This window comes from Macaca mulatta, chromosome 2, assembly GCF_049350105.2.
Source record: "Macaca mulatta isolate MMU2019108-1 chromosome 2, T2T-MMU8v2.0, whole genome shotgun sequence".
Lineage (NCBI taxonomy): Eukaryota > Metazoa > Chordata > Mammalia > Primates > Cercopithecidae > Macaca > Macaca mulatta.
This window is the reverse complement of record NC_133407.1, coordinates 59,033,161-59,046,801: the sequence shown is the minus strand read 5'-3', so window position 1 is coordinate 59,046,801 and position 13,641 is coordinate 59,033,161. Positions and strand designations below refer to the sequence as shown.

Genomic DNA, 13,641 nt, shown 5'->3' with positions numbered 1-13,641 from the left:
TTATAGGCTTGAGCCACCGCGCCCAGCCAAGACCCAGATTTCTAAGCTGAAAGTAAAATATCTGGAGTACATCCTAAGCCCAGGATACTGAACCTTGTCCATCAGACAAAAAGAGACTATCTTAAAAAACAGAACTTTAACAAACAAAAAAAAACTCAGAAGTTTCCTGAATATGGCAGGATTTTACAGAATTTGGATCCCAGGATTTGGGCTCATTGCTAAGCAGTTGTATGAGGCCCTAACAGGGCCAGAGCATAAACCATTTAATGGTCAAAAAAACAAGAGGTTTTGGACCAGGTGCAGTGGCTCACTCCTGTAATCCCAGCACTTTGGAAGGCTGAGGCGGGCAGATCACAAGGTCAGGAGTTCGAGACCAGCCATAACCAACATGGTGAAACCCTGTCTCTACTAAAATACAAAAAATTAGCCAGGCATGATGGCAGGTGCCTATAGTCCCAGCTACTGGGGAGGCTGAGGCAGGGGAATCACTTGAACCCAGGAGGCAGGGGTTGCAGTGAGCCGAGATCACACCATTGCACTCCAACCTGGGGGACAGAGTGAGACTTCGTCTCAAAAAAAACCCAAAAAACGAGGTTTTATCCGAACAAGGAGGGGTTTGCACAATAATAAATCACACCGACTGTTCTTATATTAACAACTCAATTAGTTAAGCTAAAAATTAAACTAATATTAAACTAGTTAAACTAGTATTAAACTACAAATTCAAAATATTTACCAAAAGGCTACCTGGCTACATAATTTCTTTTTTTTTTTTTTTTTTTTTTTTGAGACGGAGTCTCGCTCTGTTGCCTAGGCTGGAGTGCAGTGGTGCGATCTGGGCTCACTGCAAGCTCTGCCTCCTGGGTTCACGCCATTCTCCTGTCTCAGCCTCCCGAGTAGCTGGGACTACAGGCACCCGCCACCTCGCCCGGCTAGTTTTTTGTATTTTTTTTTTTTTAGTAGAGATGGCGTTTCACCGTGTCAGCCAGGATGGTCTCGATCTCCTGACCTCGTGATCCGCCCATCTCAGCCTCCCAAAGTGCTGGGATTACAGACTTGAGCCACCGTGCCCGGCCCTGGCTACATAATTTCAATAGCTCCACTACTCGAACCATCTGGGACTTCATCAAAGGATACCTACCAAGTGTGACATAATTCCTACCTTTCCTAGGATCTTTAATAACTATCTTATTACTACTAATCTTTGGTCCTTATTTGTTTAACCTCCTTGTAAAGTCTGTGTCTTCTAGGTTGCTGTAGTTCAATGCCAAAATAATGGTCATACAGAGATTGCAGCCAATCCCTGCCTCATATTCAGACTCTCCTGATGCTCCACCCTTGGGACCCTCAGACCAAGCAGCCAGAGATTTGCATACCCTCGATAGGCAGGGCCAATGCCCCATTCAACAGAAAGTAAATACGTAAGATTGACTTCCTCCCTCATCAATCTGGAAAAATAAAAAGTAGTCATCTCTGAGACGGGAAAATGAGACAGGCATAATACAAGGTGGTTGCAGAAAAATTTAATAATTCCAGGCAGCAGTTTCACGTAACAAGGAAAAAAACTGTTAAAATATTTGCATAAGGTAGAGGCTGATAAGACTCTAAAAACCAGGGTGTGGGCCAAACTCACTAAGGCTGACAGGACATAACATGGCGCTGGATTTGACCTAGGTTTCACCTAGGACCTGATTATACACTTATTAACATACTAAATCACACACCCACCAGTGCCATGACAGTCCCATATTTGGTTAAAAAATGGCACCACAGTTCTGAGAAATCTCTACATTTTTCCAGGATTCTTTATGAATATTCCATTCCTTGGTTAAAGAAATCTACAAAGATAAAAACTTCAGATCGGGCTGTGTGACTCTCGAGTATGTTCACACTCCCCTTTCTTGAATGTGTAATTTTCTCTTTGCAATAAACCTCCATACTTTTATAACCGCCCAGTGGGTTCACCTTGCCCTCTGCCTAGACAGAGTCGATCTATCAAGACGGGAATTGCCATAGAGAAAGAGTAATTCACACAGAGCCGGCTGTGTGGGAGACCAGAGTTTTATTACTACTCAAATCAGTCTCCCTAAGCATTAAGTTTTTAAGAACGAATTGGCTGGGCGCAGTGGCTCACGCCTGTAATCCCAGCACTTCAGGAGGCCGAGGAGGGTAGATCACGAGGTCAGAAGTTTGAGACCAGCCTGACCAAAATGGTGAAATGCTGTGTCTGCTAAAAATGCAAAAATTAGCCAGGCATGAAGGCATGCACCTATAATCCCAGCTACTTGAGAGGCTAGGGGAAGAGAATCACTTGAACCCTGGAGGCGCAGATTGCTGTGAGCAGAGATCACAACACTGCACTCCAGCCTGGGCGACAGGGCGAGACTCGGTCTCAAAAACAAACAAACAACAACAACAAAAAATGGTGGGTGGGGGGAAGCCAGTGAGCTGAGAGTGCTGATTGGTCAGGTCAGAGATGAAATCATACGGAGTCGAAGCTGTCTTCTTGCACTGAGTCACTTCCTGGATGGGGGCCACAAGATCAGATGAGCCAATTTATCTATCTGGGTGGTGCCGGCTGATCCATCGAGGACAGGGTCTGCAAAATATCCCAAGCACTGGTCTTAGGTTTTATAATAGTGTTTTATTTCTTTTATTTATTTATTTATTTATTTATTTTAAGACAGAGTTTCACTCTTGTTGCCCAGGCTGGAGTGTAGTGGCACCATCTCAGCTCACCACAATCTCAGCCTCTTGGGTTCAAGTGATTCTCCTGCCTCAGCCTCCCAAGTAGCTGGGATTACAGGCATGTGCCACCACACCCGGCTAATTTTGTAGTTTTAGTAGAGATGGGGTTTCTCCATGTTGGTCAGGCTGGTCTCAAACTCCCAACCTCATGTGATCTGCCCACCTCGGCCTACCAAAGTGCTGGGATTACAGGCGTGAGCCACCACACCCAGCCTCTCAGAGTGATTTTTATCCCCAGGAGCAATTTAGGGAGTGTCAGAATCTTGTAGCCTCCAGATGCATGACTCCTAAACCATAATTTATAATCTTTTGACTAATACGTTAGTACTACAAAGGCAGTTTAGTCCCCAGGCAAGAAGGGGATTTGTTTTGGGAAAAGGCTGTTATCATCTCTGCCTCAAACTATAAACTAAGTTCCTCCTAAAGTTAGTTTGTCCCACACCCAGGAATGAACTAGGACGGCTTGATGGTCAGAGGCAAGATGGAGTTGGTCAGGTCAGACCTCTTTCACTGTCTCAGTTATAATCTCGCAGTGACGGTTTCACTTTCATTATCTTCCAACTAATCCTTGAATTGCTTCTTGGGAAGGTGTCAAGAGCCTGGAGACTGGTTGGGGTTGAGACCCCACTGGCATTTGGGGACCTCCCCTAACCCACTGGTATCAATAAGACCTAACAATCCTATTGCTAGGTATTTGCCCAAGAGAGATGAAAAGATATGTTTACACAAAAACCTGTATGCAAATGTTTATAGTAAAATTACTCATAAAAAATGGGAAACAATCCAAATGCTCTTCAACTGGTCAGTAGATAAACACACTCTGGCACATCCATACAATGAAATATTAGTGGGGAGAAAAAATGAAGGAGGTGGGGATGTGGGACAACGATATCAATGAATCTCAATGCATTATGCTGACTGAAAGAAGACACACTCAAAAGGTACACTTTGTATGATTCCATTTACATGATATTTTGGAAAAGGCAAAGCTATAGGAAGAGAAAAGAGATCAGTGGTTACCAGAGGTTGGGGAATGGGTGGAGAGGTTGACTTCAGATGGGCACAAGGGTACATACTTTTTGGAGTTAACAGACCTATTCCATATCTTGATTGTGGTGGTAGTTCTATAATATTTATTAAAACTCATAGAACCGGGTGATGGGTGCACCATAATCTCAGAAATCATCACTAAAGACCTTATTCATGTAACCAAACACCACTCATTCCCCCAAAAACCTATGAAAAAAACTTTTTTTTTTTTGAGACTGAGTCCCGCTCTGTATCCCAAGCTGTGAGTATAGTGGTGCAATCTTGGCTCACTGTAACCTCCACCTCCTGGGTTCAAGCAATCCTCCCACCTAAGCCTCTCGAGTAACTGGAATTACAGGTGTGCGCCACCATGCTCCGCTAACGTTTATATTTTTAGTAGAGATGGGGTTTCATCATGTTGGCCAGGCTGGTCTAGAACTCCTGACCTCAAGTGATCTGCCCGCCTCGGCCTCCCAAAGTGCTGGGATTACAGGTATGAGCCACCATGCCTTGCTTAAATCTATGGAAATTTTAAAAACAAACAAACAAACAAACAAACAAAACACCCAAAAACCTCATAGGGCCAGGCGTGGTTGCTCACGTCTGTAATCCCAGCACTTTGGGAGGCCAAGGCAGGCAGATCACTTGAGGTCAGGAGTTCAAGACCAGCCTGGCCAACACGGCGAAACCCCATATCCACTAAAAATACAAAAATTAGCCAGGTGTGGTGGCATGCACCTGTAGTCTTAGCTACTCAGGAGATTGGGGCATGAGAATTGCTTGAACCTGGGAGACGGAAGTTGCAGTGAGCCAAGATCACATCACTGTACTCCAGCCTGGGCAACAGAGTAAGACTCTCTCTCAAAAGAAAACAAAAGGTCAGGCGCCGTGGGTCACACCTGTAATCCCAGCACTTTGGGAGGCCAAGGCGGGTGGATCACCTGAGGTCAGGAGTTGGAGACCAGTCTGGCTAACATGGTGAAACCCAGTCTCCACCAAAAATACAAAATTTGCCAGGTCAGGTGGCAGGCGCCTGTAATCTCAGCTACCCAAGAGGCTGAGGCAGGAGAATTGCCTGAACCCAGGAGGCGAAGATTGCAGTGAGCCAAGATCACGCCACTGTATTCCAACCTGGGCGACAGAGCAAGACTGTCTCAAAAACAAAACAAAACAAAACAAACAAAAAACACATACAAAAACAAACTCATAGAACTGTACACTAAAAAGGGCCAATTTTACTGGATATAAATTATACCTCAACAAACCTGATTCCCACCTCAAAAATAAACAATTTTAAAATTCTGAGGAATATACAGAAGATACTGTTCAGATCTTAGTGAAATGATTGGAAAACCAGAGAAGAAATCCACAATCAGACATAGGTATACGAAGGGTCCACTAGATGGTGGTGTTAATTTTTGTAATAGAGCCTAGAAAACTTTGAAGTGAAGACATCACAGGCATGGCAGTGGAGTAGTTTTTTGAAAAATGTTCTTGAAGTTTATTGCTGTAATTCCTGATGTATGTGTCACCTTGATTTTTGTGTTTTTGCTAAGCCAGGTGTCCTGGCCTTCCACTGATTCTGGGAGGCCATAAATATCCTTCTAGTAAAATTCTCTCTTTCGGATTTGTTTTGTTTCTGAAACAGACTGAATAGCAGCATTAATAGTGGTGGTTAACCAACTTGTTTGTTTATTTTTTGAGATGGAGTATTGCTCTTGTTGCCCAGGCTGGAGTGCAATGGCGTGATCTCGGCTTACTGCAACCTCCGCCTCCTGGGTTCAATAATTCTCCTGTCTCAGCCCCCTAAGTATCTGAGTTTACAGGCATGCACCACCATGCCCAGCTAATTTTGTATTTTTAGTAGAGATGGGGTTTCACCATGTTGGCCAGGCTGGTCTCGAACTCGTGACTCAGGTGATCCACCCACCTCACCCTCCCAAAATGCTGGGATTACAGGCGTGAGCCACTGTGCCCAACCTGCTTTGAGGTTTTTGTTGTTGTTTCTGTTCTTATTTTCCTGTATGCAGAATTTTAAATATGTACAAAATAAACAGAATGGTCTCATATGAACCCTCGGTGTACCTATCACCAAGCTTCAATAGCCTTTGATAATCCGCCATTTTAAATTCAAACCTCCATGACCACCAATCCCCATGTAAAAAGTTTTTTATAGTTGTTTGTTTGTTTTTTGAGATAAAACTCTTATGTATTTTGAAATGCAGAAATTTTAACTGTGCAATTTCAATTTGTTTCTGAAGGACCTAGTTTGGAAGTTTCTAAGAATACAGAACAAAAAGAAAATGGAAAATTATGAGAGAAAGCTTAAGGGGTAAATCCAGTAAACAAAATATAAGTTTACTAGGACTTTTAGGGGGAGTTAATGAAGAGGAAAAAATGAAAAATCAAAGGTATTATTAAGGAAAATTTCTCTAAAATCAAGAAAGATTTGAAACTTTGTTCAAAAAGACCTAATAAATGTTGAACGAGATTAACAGAAAAACATATATGTGTTATACAATACATACCATCATACATCTTGGTGAAAATTCTGAACTTCAAGGATAAAGCGAATTTTCACAAGCGTTCAACTGGAAAACACAGGATACCTATAAAGGGGTAAGAAAAAAAAAAGCAAGAAAGGATCATGGCTACCACCAGAAGGGTTTTATATTTGGCAGTTTCACCAGCTTCCTCAAGACACATCTATCAGGGAACACCGGTATTCCAAAGAAAAGGGGAAATGATATTAACTGAAGTGAGTAAGGGGAGTTGAAAATGCAAAAAACAAAAACAAAAACAAAAACAGTTATTCATGACAGTATGGGCTGAAGGTCCCATGCAGTATCAGTTTTGTTTTTATAGTGATAGTGACATTTGTTCCACATTTGCTGAGGGACACTGAGAGCCTGGTGGGGGTGGGTTCCCAGGTTTGTAGAGAAATGTTTTAGTTTGTGTTGGAAAGATACTACCACTAAGTCTTCTAAGAAGACAATAGCAATTTGGGCATGGCTTAGCAATGAATACTTGTCTCTACTCTTCATTTAGCATTAGCAGGGGCAGCTCAACTTGGGGCTGGAGGATTATCTTCCAAGATAGTTCACACACATTGCTGGCAATTTGGGGCTGTTGATTGGGAGCTCACTCAGTGCTGCAAGCTGCAGGTCTTAGTTTCTTTCCACATAGTCTTTCCCTTAGTTCATGGGACTCAGTTCCAGGAGTGAGTATCTCAAGAGAAAGAAAGTGAACACTTCCAGTTTCTTAAGACTTGGGCCTGGAAATTAACCCAGCATCATCTCAGCTGTATTCTGTTGGTCAGTCATGTATAAATTCAAGGGAAGGGGACCAGTCATGGTGGCTCACGCTTGTAATCCTAGCACTTTGGGAGGCCGAGTTGGGCGGATCACCTGAGGTCAGGCGTTTGAGACCAGCTTGGCCAACATGGTGAGACCCCCCAACCCCGGCCCCCCATCTCTACTAAAAATACAAAAATTAGCTGGGTGTGGTGGTGCGCATCTGTAGTCCCAGCTACTCAGGAGGCTGAGGTGGGAGAATCACTTGAACCTGGGAGGCGGAGGTTGCAACGAGCTGAGATCATGTCACTGTACTACTGCACTCCAGCCTGGGTGACAGAGTAAGACTTGGTCTCAAAAAAGAAAAAAGAAGAAACCTTAAAAATCTGCAGAGACCAGATGCGGTAGCTTACACCTGTAATCCCAGCACATTTGGAGGCCGACGGGGGAGGATTGCCTCAGTCCAGGAGTTCAAGACCACCAGAGGCAATATATGGAGACTCCATCTCTACAGAGAAATAAAATAATTAGCTGGGCATAGTGGCGCATGCCTGTAGTACCAGCTACTTGGGAGGCTGAGGTAGGGGATTGCTTGAGCCTGGAAGGTTGAGGTTGCAGTGAGCCGTGATCACGCCACTGCATTCCAGACTGGGTGACAGAGGGAGGACCTGCCTCAATCAAATCAAATCAAAGCAAACCAAACCTCCAGATAAATTATTACATATAATTGCTAAGATAATAGAATAAAACTTCCCTGAACTAGAGAATGATTTTTATCTTCAGATTAATTGAAATGGTTCACTCATTCCCAGGCTGGTGCTTTTAAAATACGTCTACAATTGTCTTTCTTTCTTTCTTTCTTTCTTTCTTTCTTTCTTTCTTTCTTTCTTTCTTTCTTTCTTTCTTTCTTTCTTTCTTTTTCTTTCTTTCTTTTTCTTTCTTTCTTTCTTTCTTTCTTTCTTTCCTTCTTTCTTTCTTTCTTTCCCTTCCTTCCTTCCTTCCTTCCTTCCTTCCTTCCTTCCTTCCTTCCTTCCTTCCTTCCTTCTCTCTCTCTCTCTCTCTCTCTCTCTCTCTCTCTCTCTCTCTCTCTTTCTTTCTTTCTTTTTTTGAGACAGTCTCACTCTTGTTGCCCAGGCTGGAGTCAATGGTGTGATCTCGGCTCACTGCAACCTCTGCCTCCCGGGTTAAAGCAATTCTCCTGCCTCAGCATCCCGAGTAGCTGGGATTACAGGCATCCACCACCACGCCCAGGCAAATTTTTGTATTTTTAGTAAAGACAGGGTTTCACCATGTTGCCCAGGTTGGTCTCAAACTCCTGACCTCAGGTGATCTGCCCACCTTGGCCTCCCAAAGTGCTGGGAATACAGGCGTGAGCCACCGCGCCCAGCCAGCTGAAGCCATTTCTAAGCAGTGTTGAAGATGTGGCTTAGTTCCTCCTGACTGCTTATAGTAAAATGCAAGAAGAGAGAAATGATTTAAAGACAGAATTGTTAAGCCAAAAGCCCAGGGAGGTTGAGGCCACAGTGAGCCATGGGATTGCATCACTGCACTCCAGCCTGGGTAACAGTAAGAGTCCATCTCAAACAACAACAACGACAACTACCCACAAATATATTCAGCACTGTTTACAATGAAACACTAGAAATAATAGGAGGCTGATTAAATAGATGACACACCCTTATAATTGAATAGTATAAAGTCTTGTTAAAAGAAATGGTTCTGTAGGTTGTAATATCAAAAGAGATTTCTGATACATGTTTAAGGAAAATGAAAAAGCAAGGCACAGGACATTGTGTATATAGTGTCACATTAAGAAAAACATCTCCCAGGCCAGATGCAGTGGCTCACGCCTGTAATCCCAGCACTTTGGGAGGCCGAGGACTGCGGATCACCTGAGGTCAGAAGTTCGAGACCAGCCTGGCCAACATGGTGAAACTCCATCTCTACTAAAAATATAAAAAATTAGCAGAGCATGGTGGTGTGCATCTGTAGTCTATGAGAGCTATGAGAGCCTTTGCAGCAGGGTTGCCTAGCATAGCCCTGGCGGTGAGATTCCTGCTTGGTAGAGCTGTAAGAGCAGGACCTCTTACCAGTGGGTCCAGAAGGTGGGACCTTCATCCCAGTAGGCTTAGAAGGAAGCATATCAAGTCAAAGAGGATTATTCTCAAGCCTTAAGATCTCATGTAGTTGGACTTACTTGGGACCTGTTGCCCCTTTCTTTCTTCTTCTTTCTCCCTAACAGAACAGGAATATCTATCCTCTGCCTGTCCAACTACTGTATTTTGGAAGCACATAGCATGTTTGGTTTTATGGGTTCACAGCTGGAGAGGAATCTGCCTCAGGATGGATTGTACCTTGAGTCTCACCCAGATCTGATTTGGATGTGATTTAGATGAGACTTTGGATTTAGACTTTGAAGTTGATGCTGAAACAAATTAAGACTTTTTGGACTATTGGGATGGAATGAAAGTGTTTTGTATGTAAGAAGGACATGAGTTGGGGGGTGGGGGTCCAGGAGCAGAATGTAATAGATTGAATGTTTCTGTCCCCCAAAATTCATGTGTTAAAACCTAATCCCCCATGTGACAGCATCTGGAGGTAGGGCCTTTGGGAAATTAAGTCATAGGGTAGAGCCTTTATGAAGGAGATTAGTGCCCTTGTAAAAGAGACCCTGGAGAGCTCCCTCACCCCTTCTGCCATGTGAGGACACAATGAGAAGGCGGCAAAAAAGATGGCCATCTAGGAACCAGGAAGGAAGACCACACCAGCACTGAATTTCCTAGAACCTTGATTTTGGACTTAACCTCCAGAAGTGTGAGAAATAAATTTGTTATTTAAAAGCCACCAAGGCCGGGCGCAGTGGCTCACACCTGTAATCCCAGCACTTTGAGAGGCCAAGGCGGGTGGATCATGAGTTCAGGAGTTTGAGACCAGCCTGACCAACATGGTGAAACCCTGTCTCTACTAAAAATACAAAAATTAGCCAGGCGTGGTTGCTCGTGCCTGTTATCCCAGCTACTTGGAAGGCTGAGGCAGGAGAATTGCTTGAACCCGGGAGGCGGAGGTTGCAGTGAGTCAAGATTGCGCCACTGCACTGCAGCCTGGGTGACAGAGGGAGACTCTGTCTCAAAAAAAAAAAAAAAAAAAAAGTCACCAAGTCCGTGGTATTTTTCCTTTAAAAGCTTGAATGGACTGAAATACCAGCAATAACATGTTTCATTTCTTAAAAGGTGTAAAATTTGGTAATTTACTTTTAATTAAAGAGTTCTGGTTTTTGTTTTTAGCATTTAATTATTGTTATCCATTGGAAAAAATAGATATTATATACATTATGTATAAAACTGTTTATAGGTAATGTATTTTCTATACCTTACAAATAATGCTAATTATTTCCTAAGGTTGTTTTCTCCCCTATCATTTTGTTATTTTATTTTATTTCTTTTCTATTTTTTGAGACAGAGTTTCACTCCTGTTGCCCAGGCTGGAGTGCTATGGCATGATCTCGGCCCTCCGCAACCTCCACCTCCCAGGTTCAAGCGATTCTCCTGCCTCAGCCTCCTGAGTAGCTGGGATTAAAAGCATGTACCACCACGCCCGGCTAATTTTGTAGTTTTAGTAGAGACGGGGTTTCTCCACGTTGGTCAGGCTGGTCTCGAACTCCTGGCCTCAGGTGATCCGCCCCTGTCAGTCTCCCAAAGTCCTGAGATTACAGGCGTAAGCCACCTCACCCAGCCTTATTATTTTATTATTATTATTATTATTTTTTGAGACAGTCTTACTGTCTTGCCAAGACTGGAGTGCAGTGGCGCAATCTTGGCTCACTGCAACCACCACCTCCGAAGTTCAAGCGATTCTCCTACCTCAGCCTCTCAAGTAGATGGGATTACAGGCATGCACCACCACATCCAGTTAATTTTTGTGTTTTTAGTAGAGACAGGGTTTCACCATCTTGGCCACACTGGTCTCAAACTCCTAACCTCAAGTGATCCACCTGCCTTGGCCTCCAAAAGTGTTGAGATTACAGGCATGAGCCACTGCCCCTGGCCCACCTACCACTTTAATAATGCATGCATATTGAATTGGGGTAACATGAAAAACACTTTTCCTGATACTTGGCTCCAGTAATTTTTCCTATTGTTTGTAAATCTTGCCTGCATAGATGTAAAGATTTAACATTTGATAGGAAGATCATTTAACCACTAAAGGGGGAATCACTCTTATATGTAGGGAGAAATCAATTATTTGCAAGAAGATTCCTTATTTAAAATCTGATGTGGCCGGACACCGTAGCACACACCTGTAGTCCCAGCTACTCGGGAGGCTGAGGCAGGAGAATTGCTTGAACCCGGAAGGCAGAGGTTGCAGTGAACCGAGATCACACCATTGCACTCCAGCCTGGGTGACAGAGCGAATCTCCATCTCAAAAGAGAGAGAGAAAAAAAAAAAACCATTTGATATCAATACAATGTACTACTACTCTGTGATTTAAAAAAAAGATGGACAAACATTGATACTGATATATTACCATCTTAAATGGATCTCAAGGACATTTTGGTGGATGAAAAAAAAGTTGCATGATATATGATTCAATTTTGATCCCCAAAGTTGCATACTATATGATTCAATTTTTATAATATTCTTGAAATGATGTAAGTATAGCTGTGGAGAACAAATTAGTGATTGCCAAAGAACAGGGAGGAGGACAGTGGACTGGTGCAACTAACGATGTGTAGTAAGTACTATAAGGGATAGCACTATAAAAGGGTGACACAGGGGACACACACACATACACACACACACACAAGCTAGTGCATGTAAAAACTGGTGAAATTGGAATAAAGCCTGTGGTCTGGTTAACAATATTTTACAGATGTCAGTTTCCTGGTTTTAATATTGTACTGTATTGAGGCTATGATCAGAGGAAGGTGGGTGAAGGGTACATGGGACTCTGCTATATTTGCAATTTCCTGTGAATCTATAATTATTTCAGATTAAAGAAGGGAAACAAATCAAACACGAGACATACAAACTCATCAAATATTTCCTTTTTCCAACACCTACTGATTGTGCGTGGCTTTATTGGCTGCTTGCTTTAACTCCCACAATTCTCTGAAATAGATGTTATGAACTCTATTTTATTTTCATCAAAATGGAGGCTTAGGTTAAGTCATTTGTCCAAGGTACAACTACTGTTAGAGCCAGGGTTTTAATCCAGCACAATCTAAATCCCACTCATGGTTGTTTGGGCTGAATCCTGACTGGACTTAAATGACACTGTTCTTTTCTTTGACGCCCAGACTGGAGTGCAACCGCGGGATCTCAGCTCACTGCAACCTCCACCTCCCGGGTTCAAGCGATTCTCCAGCCCCAGCCTCCCTAGTATCTGGGACTACAGGCGTGAGCCACCACGCCCGGCTGATTTTTGTATTTTTAGTAGAGACGGGGTTTCACCATATTGGCCAGGCTGGTCTCGAACCCCTGACCTCAAGTGATCTGCCCGCCTGGGCCTCCCAAAGTGCTGGGATTACAGGCGTGAGCCACCGCGCCTGGCCTGCCATCACGCTTGTAATCCCCGCACTTTGGGAGGCCAAGGCGGGTGGATCACAAGATCAAGAGATTGAGACCATCCTGGCCAACACGGGGAAACCCCCTCTCTACTAAAAATACAAAAAATCAGTTGGCGTGGTGGCATGCGCCTGTAGCCCCAGCTACTCGGGAAGCTGAGGCAGGAGAATCGCTTGAACCCAGGAGGTGGAGGCTGCAGCGAGCCAAGATCGCCCTACCGCACACCAGCCCGGGCGACAGTGTGAGACTCCGTCTCAAAAAAAAAATAAATAAATAAATAATCTTTCTGCCAGAGGTGAGAGAGCAGAAAAAAAAATTAATCAGATTCTCAAATTCCTGTGCGTCTCTTAGTAGAGAAGGGGTTTCTCCATGTTGGTCAGGCTGATCTCGAACTCCCGATCTCAGGTGATCCGCCCGCCTCAGCCTCCCAAAGTCCTGGGATTACAGGCGTGAGCCACCGCGCCCAGCCACAAGACGTTTTATTGCAACATAAATATAGAGGATGTAACGAGTCATCCAATCACCAATGTAATTAGAGTTGGTTACCAAGTTTCCCTACGCGTCTTCCACCAGGAGGGATAAATGGACTGCAGACAAACCTAGCACCCCTTGAGCAGCTTAATTCGTATCATAAATATGCATGCACCGTAAGGACGCGATTCTCCAGTTAGCCAGGCCTTTTTCCACCCTTTTGGGGGCACAAGGCGACCTTGCCTCCTGATTCAAAAACTTCGTAAACTTCAATCCTTCTGCCCCTTTCCGGTCAGCCACGAAAGCAGCAGCCTGGCACAATTCCCAGCCTAGAGTTCGGGCACTGCTTGTCATCAGCACAACGACGAAACCTACACTCACGGAGACCTCAGACCCCGCGTGATTACATCACTCAACCACCAGCGCAGGCCTGGAGGAACCCACTGTCACGTGACCGCTCGTGCCCAATGACCGAGGCCCACGCTTTCCAGACTGCCATAGGCGCTGTCATAGAGCCCGAGCTTGGGCGGTGCCC

At 44.0% G+C, this 13,641-nt stretch overlaps 1 long non-coding RNA gene across 1 annotated transcript; it reads right to left on the bottom strand.

The window, feature by feature from the left end:
* Window positions 1-1,508: 1,508 nt before the first annotated feature.
* On the bottom strand, window positions 1,509-13,487 carry LOC114676288 (uncharacterized). The gene is made up of 4 exons (XR_013413616.1): window positions 13,182-13,487; window positions 11,368-11,489; window positions 6,306-6,386; window positions 1,509-2,599 (listed from the first exon to the last, which is right to left on the bottom strand). It is a non-coding gene; the product is annotated as an uncharacterized LOC114676288 (long non-coding RNA).
* Window positions 13,488-13,641: the final 154 nt, after the last annotated feature.